The sequence below is a fragment of the Chelmon rostratus genome, chromosome 13 (assembly GCF_017976325.1).
Source record: "Chelmon rostratus isolate fCheRos1 chromosome 13, fCheRos1.pri, whole genome shotgun sequence".
NCBI lineage: Eukaryota > Metazoa > Chordata > Actinopteri > Chaetodontiformes > Chaetodontidae > Chelmon > Chelmon rostratus.
In genome coordinates this window covers 18,201,399-18,214,322 of record NC_055670.1, presented here as the reverse complement: position 1 = coordinate 18,214,322, position 12,924 = coordinate 18,201,399, and positions in this window count along the sequence as shown.

Sequence of the window (12,924 nt, the reverse complement as noted above, 5' to 3'; positions counted from 1 at the left end):
TAATATGATTAATCAGAGTCTTTTGCCTCGAATTAATAACAAACCCAGCATTGTTGTGCATGGCCCATAGATTCAAGGCCGGCTTTTGAGGAACTGTTTGTGTTTCCCTCCCCGACCCACACCCACCCAACGCTCCCTGATGGCACATCTCACACAAAACAAAAACACACTGTAACTGTAGCGTTTCCCTTCGGCTAAGAGTGATGTCAGATGCAAGCGGCGAGATGCAGTTCTTAAAGCTTCAGAAAAAAGTGAATAGCTGCGTTCGAAATGCCGTCTTGACAAGAAACAAACAAACCACCGCCCCACCTCCTCCCTCATTCTAATATTCCAATCAGGATAATATTAAAAATGCCAGAACGGAGCGCAGTGTTTCCAAGTTTTATAAATGCAGGAGCGTCGCAGATATCAAATGTGACACTCAAACAAACAAACCAGCACTAAGTCATAAGGGTGGAAGTTGTTTTGCTGTCAGCGTTGGTCGTAGCTTATTCAATGAAGAACAAATAGGCCTCGTCTAATTTTACTGTGCCAATAGCACATCTGACGCATTGATGTGTTCATGCACCAAATGGTAAGATCATCTAACCGGTAATTAGAGCTGATAAAGAGAAGATTCAGGCTTGGTTTGACTGTGTATCCTGACGTCGTGGTCATGTAGCACAAACCACTGCTGTGGCTAATTATACGTGCGAGTTTGCTTCTGCTTCTTCTTGAAGCTAACACACAACTGTGTCGGTCACAAGGTGGCCAGCTGAGGAGGCCCTGCTCCTCGGAGGGAGGCCACCCCTCTTTATCTGTCACCATGTTACTGGAGTGGAAACAGGTGTCTCATTTGATGTTCTCCAGGCCTTCACTGACTTTTTCCCCCATTTATTTATTTATTTTTCGCTTCAATTCTGCACATGGTCCTCTCAAATTGAGTTGTTCCTCCCACCGGTGCTCTCTGCTGAGTGGCTGACAGCTCCGGGGATGTCGAGGGAAAAAGCTTGATTGGCGGCAGACAGACACACATACAGTAGGCAGCATTAATCTACTCAGAAGGTCACCATCACAAATTGTTCAAATAGTTCACAAGCAGGCTTTCACTGTTAATGTTTAGGTAAACTGGAGAAATAATGACATTGCATGTGGCTTGGGACTGGTTTAAAATGTCATAGGGATGCAGTGAGATAGGTGCATTGCCAGAATTCATTTTCTCTGCTCCGTGGACTGTGTTAGGCATCACACTTCGATAATATATAGCGATTCTTAAAATTAGCATCTGTCGCACCACAACCTATACTTTCTCGAGTCTTGCTGGGATGCAGACCTTTACCTCTAATCTTGGATTGTTTTTCGTGCTTTTCCTCAGTGTGAGAAAAGAAAATGGAAAAAATAGAATTGTTTGAAAAAAAAAACCCAACCCAACAGCTTTATCACAAATACTGACCTTTAATTACAAAACCTTTGCAGCGGGAGACCTTAGCTTTTACTTAAGCTGACATTTATAAATACCGAAATGTCCCCATGAATTGCTTTTTGTTGAAGTCAATGCATTGTTGAGCGTGATAGCATCAGTCCATTTGTCAAATACTGTAACTGTTGGCTCAGGTGGCTGGCAGGGTGTGTGCAGAGGACAATGTAAAGCTGCTCCTAACTGTCCACGTATGTAAGGACAGACCTGTTAGCAAAGGGCCTCTCCTATCAGTCACCGTAGCGATGGAAAGTCGAGATAAAGATGGTACTCTACCCTGCTACTGTGTTTGTGTGCCCAGGACAAGAAATCGATACTGCTGGTTTCAGAGACTGTTTTACAGTCAGGGCAGCTCTAAGCTTAAATGTTTGTCTGTTTTATTCAATGACACTTCTCTGCAAACTATTACCCACAGGGAGCGGAGAACAAACGTGAAACAAATAAACTAGCCGTCGACCCATTGCAGCATTGTTTGCGCTTACAGATGGAGACTGGATAGTGTGGAAATTTTCTTTACACAGTGTCAAAGCAAAATCTATCACAGCTAAGATCCGAGCCATTATATTACAGCCTCGGAGGAAATATTACTTCTCTGGCTGGCTTGTTTTATCCCTGATCTTTCTGTCCACCCATCATCACAGGGATATGGAGGCATCTGTGGGGACATGCGCCTTCCATTGCCTCTCCCCTGATGAAAGAGGATTTCCCATCTGATATGCAGTAAAGGTTATCTGGATCGCAGTCATGTTTCTGTATAACATGCACTGCCAAGCAAAAACAGGAAAACATTTCTCCCCCAAAACTCATTTCAGCTTTGCTTTTCATTATTACCACCACGAACATACTGCACTTATGTGACCATAATTCTCTTTTCAGTGAGCACAACACAACTCTGAGTCCTTTTGGTCTGAAATGAAAACAAAATCTCTTGGTGATTCCAAGAACCTTTAGGGTACTCTTGTAGTGCTGTATAGAGGAACATTATAGAGGAAAAATGCTAATAGTTGGAAGCTTGCACAAACCTTTAGATTATTGCCTTCTCACAACAGAAGGCATTTACAGATTTACCAAGGCGAGAGTGGAGCAGGATAAATAAAACATTCAAATAGGATAATTTTTCACCGTATAATTTAGTCTTTTATTTTGCAAGACATCGATGTGGTTTTGCACTTATGCAGATTATTTTTGGAAATTATTGCATGCAATTTCTCAAGCAAAAGCTTTATGCTTCTGACAGTAGGCCTCATTTGACAATTCAGTGTAAAAGAGAAAGAAAGGAGAAAATGGTGCCTGAGGCTGAGTAGAGCAGACAAGCAACAGCTTCACATCACTCACCTGGATTCAAAAAGGACAGAAATAGCACTAAAAGCACCCACTCTCACTTTGTAAATGTTCCTTTGTTTCCCTGTCTCTCGCGTTCGGCTACCTTCATGGCAGCCGTGCACCCTGTGTCTCATTCCCCGGCTACTCACATTACAGCCAGAGGTCGTTTAAACTGCACAAGCACTCAGGCAAAATTCGCATAAAATAAATCCTGCACGTTCAAAGTTCTGTAAAACTGCATTTTAAATATGTATTTTAATTACAACATATCATTTTAAGTTCAATTTGCAAGCAAAATTTGATATCATTTATGCTTTAACTTTTTCCTCAGCTTGGACTCTTTGAATAAAGGGTGTGACACCCTCTGAGCGGCATGATGTAACTTCTGCACTTCATTATTACAGTATGTAAAACAAAGCTTGGATGAGATGATACGCAGCTTGTGAGCCACATTTAACCCACATTATCAGAAGAATAAATGGCATGGATCAGGTTTGTCAGCACTGTTTCTAGAGTCATACACAGTTTTACATTGGATTGCATTCATTTTGATTAATTATACAAATAAAGCAGCAGAAAAATGTATTAATTGTGCTCTATGATGCCCCTTGATCTTAAATGTCACTCAACATACAACCATCCACAGCAGCTTTGTAAGCAGATGACAAAACGCTGCTTGGCCCAGTGAAAAAGTTGCACTTAAAAAATGCCCAGATGTAACTGTTGATAGCAGCGGTGTTTTGTGCAGCTTCTGCAGTAAGCAGTACCATCGGAGTATGTCAAGCCTGAAATATCACCTCAGCGCAAAGCACTTAGTTACAAGCTCGGAGGTCAGACCTAGCACAGCCCCTGATGCTACCGTGAGCAATCAGTATCATCGAGCCACACTCGCACAGGCGTTCAGACGCAGGCTAAGTAAGTCTGCCTGTGACAGATTATATATGCGATTAATTTCGATGAATTAATCACAAAGCATGTAATTAATTAGATTCATTTTTTATCTCTTGACATCCTAAGTTTCACACATCCAGCCTTGCAGTGCAGATGCTGGTTGGACGTCTTAAACACTTTAAATTTGTAAATAGGTATTAATGTTAATATTTCATATTGTGTTTGGAATAAAATGGAGTTAGAAATCTGCAGTATTATAGATGTAATAGTTTTGACTGATGTGGATGGAAACTCATGACATTTTCCATTAAGATAGGCTGCAGTGAAAGTCAGCACCAGATAAAGATAAAAGACGTTTCCCGCAAAACCATGCAAATTAAAGGTTGGATTGTGCTGCTTCTTGAATAGCCAGCAGGTACAATATCTGAACGCTACTCAATCTTACCCTAGAAAATACACGGGGCACGGACGTCACACGTAGGCGCTGGGTTTTTTTTACCTGCTACACAGACTCCAGCTTTGGTGGTCGTGTGGTTGCATGCCAGCTTCACTGTGTGCTTACTGAGTATTGCCAAGTAATCATGCAGCTGGTAACGCGGATTTTGGAAGTGAGGCTCTATTAAGTGGTGCTGAATTGATTAACTAACTCATTTTAACCACAGGATCATAGACACACATTTATTTGATTGATTTATTTTAATGTTCAATGTAAAAACACCCACAAGGTCGCCCTGCTGCATCACATTGCCTCTGGTACAATGAGATATTGATTTGAATAATTTTTAAACAGATTGTACTTGTTTTTCACACAGTTCTTTGTAGTTTTTATCTGTTGGAGGGGGTTGCATAGCCTCGTGTGTGGTAGGTGTAGCAACTTCAGATCAGACAACTATTTTCCATCTAAGGTGCAGCAGCTTTAGAATTAATGTTCACTGGTTGCGTCTTCTATCCATCTTTCTTTTCGCCATTCATTTGTGCATTAAATATATTAATAGTCAACATTTCAGCACCTTTTTGGACAATTTTCTCTTTAAAAGCATAATGTTGACCAGACAGAACGCAACAAACAAGTTTGGTAGAAAACAGGAGTGTGATTCAGGGTCACATCAGTTTTTTAGCACATAAACCTCATAACCATCCAATACCATCAAATCTGACATCAGCAAGAGGGACTGTGAAATGGATTTTCACATAATCATCAGTTCAGGTCTGTGTTTAGAAAACATTTCCAGGCTTTCAAGCTTTGAAACTACAGGCTCTCAATGAAAACTCGCTGCCATTACAGAGATAAATATACCGTCCATATGTAACACATTCAAGATTGAGAAAAAGCTGGTTGAATGCAGACTGATAGTGATGATTATAGCAAAACTGCATCACTGTGCAAGGTTAATGGAAGGTAAAAGGACAATTAACCTGAACACAATGCTCACTGTGATAGATTAACCACCTAAACTGAGTTTCAAGTTCCTCTCAGCTGACACCACATTTAATGTGCTAGTATGCTAAAATGTAAAAAACCTCCAGCCTTTTAACACAAATGAATTCATATATTGCAGTGCAATATCTGGTGATAATATCTTTTTCATTCGACGCCATATCTGTATCTGCTGAGACAGTTTTTGTCAGGTAAGGACGATTATGAGCTGCTGAGAGCTTGACGGTCTGCTAGTGCTGCAGCCAAGGCAATCACTTGTTGTGACAGGGACATGGAAGCTCCCTCTCCCTGCAGGAGGCTGATTGATTGGGCAGTCAGGAAGAGGGAAATGTCCTTCACAATGGGCAGGGAAGGGCAGCAGGCCCGGGATACTCGCTCTCTCTCCTCCGAGAACTTTGCGTTTTGCTGAAGTAATCCTCCCTGTTGACATCAAAGAACCACAGCTGACGTGGGAATGAACTTCACTGGAAATGCTTCTGTCAAACGAGACGGATGCAAGTGGTCCAGATTCATAGCGCCTCCTGCTTTAGACTGAGCTTTTTTCATACTCATCAGAAAATGCAAGGCCTTAGCATCAGAGTGTTTTTTTTCTCTTAAAAATTCAAACAGAGAGGAAGCTGCAGAACAAGTATTGGATATGCGCTGCACTGTGGGGTGGATCAGCAAGATTATGCCAGTCCATATATCTTATCCTTTTTATAATTTGTCACCCCCTGATTTAGCAAAATGCATTGCTTTGCAGATTCCAGTGCTGCCCTTCATTTTCACTACAGGAGGAGGACAGTCATTGTGCAGCTTGAAGAAAAAAAAAATCACAATCCATGAGCAAACCTCATCTGAAATTAGTAAGACTTGTATTATTTCACATGTTATCTGTGATAATTAGCATTTGAACCTTTTAAATGACATGGCAGATTGGCACAAGATACAATTTATCAGCGATTTCCATGACTACATACTACTACACACCCCCAGATTGGATTAGTTCAGTGTATAACAACACATTCAAAACTCATCTAATCTATAGGATTCCTGTACATGGACACAAATTTTCCATTTTTTCGTGACATTCAGCACCACATCCGCCATCGTTCTCGTTCCACAGTGAAGTTAGAAATAATAACTCTATAAAGTCCATTTAGACTTCCAAAACAAGCTAGCTGAGAAACACTTCAGGTGACGGTTGCAGTTTGGTTAGGTTTAGGCACCCGTCCACCCACCATGGTGCACCTGCCCATGGGGACTTTTTCATTCTTGATACTAAGTTTTTCCACTTTGAAATTCATGCTGAGTCTACGAAAGCAACATTTGTGCACATGCACACAAACCTTTTACATTTTGGAACTTCTTCCCCAGCTGCCCTGATGCTGTGCTGAAAATTCTCTCTAATGCTGCGAATCTGAGCAGAGGACATTTCCACACCGACTCTTTATAACGGACAGTGTTCAGTTCTATACAGTAGTGTATTACTGGTTGTTTTCTTTCTCAAAGTCCAGTTATATGAGCATTACTCTCTTTACTTTAGCTGAAAGTTCACGGAAAGAATTGAATATCTACGATGCTGCATCATGCATCTTTATCAAAATATTAGCATCGTTAGCATCATCATAACGCTCAAAAATCTTTTCTTTATAAACAAGAGGCAAAATGTGGAACAGTTTTGCCTCTCAGACATAAAACTCTAGCAACTTTTCTACATTCATCCATTTTAGTGAGGACCTTGTTAAATATTTGCACTGTGCCAAGTCATACAGAGCCATGGCACCACAGCCATTACCAATGAGGAAGGCTCCGCTTTTAAATGTTAATTGCCGTTCCTCACACTTTCTCATTACACTCATTCTAAATGATGTGCTGTGAGCTGCACTGAAAGTGTTCCCATCTATTCTCCAAATGGTTTTAAAGATCCACACAGTTATACTGCATTCACATATGTATGATGAAGTAAAAAGGAATTGTTTCAGCATGATTTTGCGTGTAATGCAGATGTGAGATATTGGACTATTTTGAAGAGGAAAAAAAAAAAAAACAGTCAGATCTTTATTCCACTCAGTAGTGCATTAATGGCGTCAAGAATAGCAACATGCATGAAAGTGAATGGTATGATCTTGTTTCTTGGTTTCTCCATTTTGTCACTTACTCAGCCTGTGCAAAATGCAATGGACAGCATCATTAAGTATATAGATGGAATTTTACCACAGAGTAAAAATAACCATCATTCAGTATTACAAGTGAGCTTACCACATTCAAAGACACTCGCTTGTTTTATGTGTTGGATTTTTAGGTCAATATCTAAGCTCACGCAGTAAGAGGGTTGTTTTTATACAGTGCATGCACATTAAAGTCTTTTTTGGGACTTGTAATGAATAACAATGAAATGTCACAACAGTGGCTGATAAAATCTCACACCAACTAGCTAATGGCAAGAAATGATCACTGGTTCAAAGTCTAAAGGCAACACTTTGGCCATTTAAAACAATCTTCACACAACACTGAGTATGTTTACATCCATAAATATTCTGGTTTTTGCCCTTCCACAAAAAAAAAAACAAACAAAAAACAAAGTTCGTACTATTGAAAATAAATATATTCCATGAATATTCTGTTAAAGTGCAGATGTGCATGATCTGATTAATGAACACAGCCCACTGTTTTCATTCATCCCACCTTCTTGAAAACGTTGGTGTTGTGATATTTGGGCGTATCCAGCTGTTAAAAGCAGGTGTGTTTCTTATTCTGACCATGAATATGGGCTTTTGTTTTGTGCATGCATCTCTACCCCAGCAAACTGTTGGCAAGGCTACACACAGAGCTGACCATATATGCATACCCCACATCTTAATCTGGAAATGCTCCATTTGGAATAAGGCCTAATTCGGAATATCCAACCGGAATATGTTGTTTACATTTTTATAACTTGTATGTGATGCCGTCTCTTTATTGCTTTTATTCTTTTTATTTGTATTTATTTGCTTTTGCAGTATATAATATCACATTTTTTTCTTGCTTTTATTTCTTTTTATTTGTGTTTATTTAAATGGACACTTTACATTTTGCATTTCCACGTCTTTTGTCATCTTGTTTTAATTTTATCTTTGGCTTTCTGTTGTACTCTGTTTTAAAAGGTACCATATAAATAAAGTTATTATTATTCTAAAGTGATTATTGTGCTTGACATCTGAACGGATGCAAATTAAGCTGCAAACATGCATTGGAACTAGGAAGGGATTCACATTAACTATGCCTAATGCAATTAATAATGGAAAATAATGAATAACTTAAAACTACCGTGTGTTTCTTCATGTATGAACCATGACAGAACATTTATTTAGATCAAAGTCAACTTTATTGTTGATTTTGCCGTATGCAGAAGACATACAGAGGCACTGAAATATTGTGTCTGACAGTTCCACAGTGTCTGGAAAAATGTAAAGATAAAAAATAAGAAAACAGGTGTTTAAAAATAAATACAAAAGTACAAAACCACTGAAAGAGATTGCACATTTAATTGCAAAAGTCGATTTATGTACTCTTGGAGAGGAAATTATTTTACATTGAGGATACAGCCATGGCTTGGTTTGTTGAATACTGTATTCCTGCTAAACCATCTGCAATTATAAAGCTTTTAATAGCGTCTACTAACAATCACCTTATGAATAAGTATTACTGAAATGTTTAAAATGGCTGTTATTTCTCCTATCATGGAACTTAAGTGCGCGGATAGTCAGACCAGGAAAGATAACCGTGTGCAAATCCGTCCGGGGGTTGCCTTGTGTCAAAGTCTTTTCAGGGAGGAAGATTAGTGTGTCAGTCACCGGGGACTGAGGCCGTGCACCCTCGTCATCCATCGTGGCTGTAACTCCATGTACTGTAACACCAAGTGGCAGAAAGGTCATACCAACCTGATCTTCAATTTAAGATGCTGCTCACGCTTTGGCTTTCTCTCTGTTTCACTTGATGGGTACAGACAGTGCACACTTTGTGTATGTAGCTCCTGGAAATTCACATTTGACAAGGACTTTCAAAATGAACTAGAGGCTTTTGAATTATTAGAGAAGAGTAGAACAGGAGTAGAAGAAGAACGTGCAGCATGGCCAGATGCTGAGGAGGTGTTGCCTGCTTGTCTGCCACTTGGTTAAACCACTCTGCATCATCCCTGAGCATCACATATCAGCTCTGAATGAGCCGGCTGAAGACACCTTGCCTGAGGGAGATCACCACAGCATCACCAAAGTCAGCAGCACAGAAACTGTCATACACTGACACCTCCTGTGATCTTTCAGATATGGCATGGAGGCAGCTTTGATTGGACACGCTGCCTACCAGGTAGTACAGTCAAACGATCGGTGCATGCATATTTATAATGTGCACTCTTACTTGCTTTGTATCAGGGTGTGGAGTGCAAGGTAAGAATAATGAGGTTCATTATAGGAATCCACCCACTTCTCACTACATGTCTTGACCATGTCTGTGTGAACTTTTTAAATCTTTAATAAGTAATTAACCTGGCTGAGATGCTGCAGTTGAAATGGACTGAAATGGCAAACCTGCAGCATCTTGCTTGACGCCTTGTTGCCTTGGAAACATTGGACTGGAAGAACCAAGCAGTGGAAAAGATAATGTTGGAGGGAGCATCGGCTCAGTGAGGAGAGAAAAAAAAAAAACTTAATTGGTTTCGAGATTCAACCATAACTGACCAACCGCGGCTTTTGTAAACACAGGATGGGGATGGGAATATTGAAAAAAGGTTTTATAATCTGAATTCACTGGAAATAAGGATTGGTTCATGCCACGGACAGGAATATGCTGCCTTAGCCTGTGAAGGCTATTTGGAGCGGGAGCTTAAGCTTGACACAATGTGCCCATACAATGGTTGGATCTGAGGTCTTGGGGATCTGCAGAGGGAAGCGCCGTCATAACAGAAATCCCTACTACAAAGAGAAGAGGTGAAAAGGCAGTTATTTAACCAGATGCCCCACTCAGCAGAGAGAGGATTAAAATGCACTACTGCTTATCTGGCATAAAGACTTTGACTTTAAAACTGCAGGTTCCCTCAAAACATGGTGTGAAGGTCAGCCTTTTATTAGATGCCTTTTGTGTGCTAATGAGAATGCAGAGGGATTTATGTGTCATTCCTCTGTTCTTCTGCTCACCTCAAGCTTTAGTGGAGAAAAGAAAGAATAACAAGGCTACGAACAAGTGCTTTTTTGTTTCCAACCAGTTTGTGGGGTAAAGTGGGTTCTGATTGCAAAGCAAACACACGGAGAGCTGAGGAAACTGTACAAGGTTCAAGTGAAGAGTTGAAAGTGTGATGTATCAGTGGCGCCTTCGCTTCACAACGGGCGCAATTTTATTGTGTACAGAAAAAAAAAAACAAATTCACACACATTGTTTTTCAGTAAAACCACAATTGTTTTATTTTTGTTTCACAGCTTTCCCAGAAAGCCTTTCTCCGGCTGATCATTTTTTTGTGCTTGTAGAAAAACTACAGCTTGAGGTATCTTCTAAATAATACTGCCATGCAATGATATTTGACTATTTTTAGCACAGGAGCAGCGCAGCTTGGCATTTTACCCAGAGCAGTGGCTTGGCTCACAACAGTTACTTCTGCAACACGTCAACTGATCCATGCTGACATTGATTTTACATGTTTAGGTTCACCTGGTGCATGTGTGTCCTAACAGACATGCATGCTTCTTGTGGTGGAAGGCAGCCGTTAACCTGTAGCACAGTACATGCCCTGTCTCTATTAACATTTAAGAAAGAAACACAATCTTTTCCTACCCTTGAAAGTGCTCCTGTTGTCTAAAGCGAGCTAATTGAACTCTCCAATGCCAGTTTTAATTCAAAGTCCTGCTTTGTGCATGGCCATCATTTACGAGCAGAACAAAAACCTGGCCCTTCCACGGTTCCAATAAACGCTGAACATAAGCCAATGAACAGTTGTGTTTCCTTCAAAACACATTTACACAAACTTCTAGCAAACAAACACATTTCTAGCAAACGGGGCTGGTTTGAGGCTGAAAGTTTGCAAATTATCAGAGAACAGAAACTGGTTAAATGCCTCAACAATTACTGTCCCTCCATCGAGGAGGCTCACCCCACATGCACCAGTAAATCCCGTCTGTGGTCATACTACGATGCTCAGTGGACAAATAGCAGCAAAACAGAGAACAGCAGAAGAGAGTAATTATATGATCAGTTATTTTTCGCCGGCTGAATATATATTTTATTCCAAACATCCTTCAGCGACTGTTTTTCACCTCTCCTCTATTTATACAGCCGTTATTGAACCTGGTGACACTGGAAACAATGCAGCAGAAAACCTGAGGCAGCCTTCCACCATATAGCCCCCAGCTCTCATGTCAGCAAAGGTAGCAGGCTTCTGAAACCCTGTGGTTCCATGTGACAGTCAGCCATCCCACTGCATTAGATATGAGCCCATTATGTTCTAGTCAGAGCACACAATCTGAAGTGGCTGATAATGGCACTTAAATCAGTTAATCTCACCATGCTATCGCAACCAAATGCTAAACATTGATTGGTTTTTTGCCTTTTCTCAAAGCTAGAATTAATCACCAAAAACAACCTGGTGTATTGGTTAAGATATTTTAGTAGCACTTTGCTATATGAATAAGTAAGTAGCGGAATGTGATCACAGTGCTAATGGTAATGATACATTTCAGGATTTTTGTACAATAACAACAACGATGATGAGGATGATGAGTTGAGTTATATAGCCTCTTTCAAGAGCAGATGTCCCAAACTGCCTCACAATAAGAAAAACCTCTTTGCTTTATTATTGTTATTTCTTAAATTATTGGTAAAACTTGGTAGGTGTGATCATTTTAAGTCTGCCTGTGTTTAAAATTTCAACAATTATGTACCATATCAATTTATCTCATGTAATATGTCAAAGCATTTCATAAAGAAATAGCTAATATTAAAAAGTATATGATAAGATAAGAGTTTAATCGACAAGTATGTTCATTCTTTTGCTCTTGACATTGATGGACAACTTAAGTGTAAAGTGAGCTTTTAAATTGATGTATATCAAAGGACCGTGTTTATTCTATTTACCAATATTTTGAAATTTGACCGTTTCAGTCTTAATGATAATTTTGCACTTTTCTCAGCTCCTCACACTTCAAAGCCACCAGGTCCTTGGAGTGACATTAGTATTCTGCTCACATAATAGCCTGTAAGCAATGGACATTGAATTAGGGAAGAGGTTTATGTTGAAGGTATGGCCACAGACCACATTCATCTTTTATTTTCCTTCCATAATGTGGCACAACTAATGATGAGGGAAAGATAAAGCAACAGTAAACACAACATGTTGTACAGTATATAACAGGGCGAGGATGACAAGGCCACAGAGCTGTGTTGGTGGAATTATTTGTTAGTGCAGCTCAGTTATTATTTGCAGCCGATTTGCAGCACATACTTTATTTTGTTACAGTGCTTAAGAAATCTAGATCTAATGTGCTGTGTCCCCCTTTTTGCAGTCTGTACCTGTATTCTGTATTTGAGGTACACAACATTCACAAATCATTTCACCCTGCTTTACTCTAGCAGTGGATGTTTGGCATTACAATAATAAAACTCAGGCAATAAACACTAGTAAATTATGTCTAGTCACACATATCTGTGACGTGCATAGACTCTCTAAGGGACAGGGGTGAAGATGAAAAAAAGCGCAGGGTTAGAATGATTCGGCCCTCTCGAGCTCCCTTCTGCTGTAACATCAGGGTAAAAAAAAAATCAGCTTGGAGGTGTTTAATTGGAGCACCAGCATATGCTGGCTGAACATAGG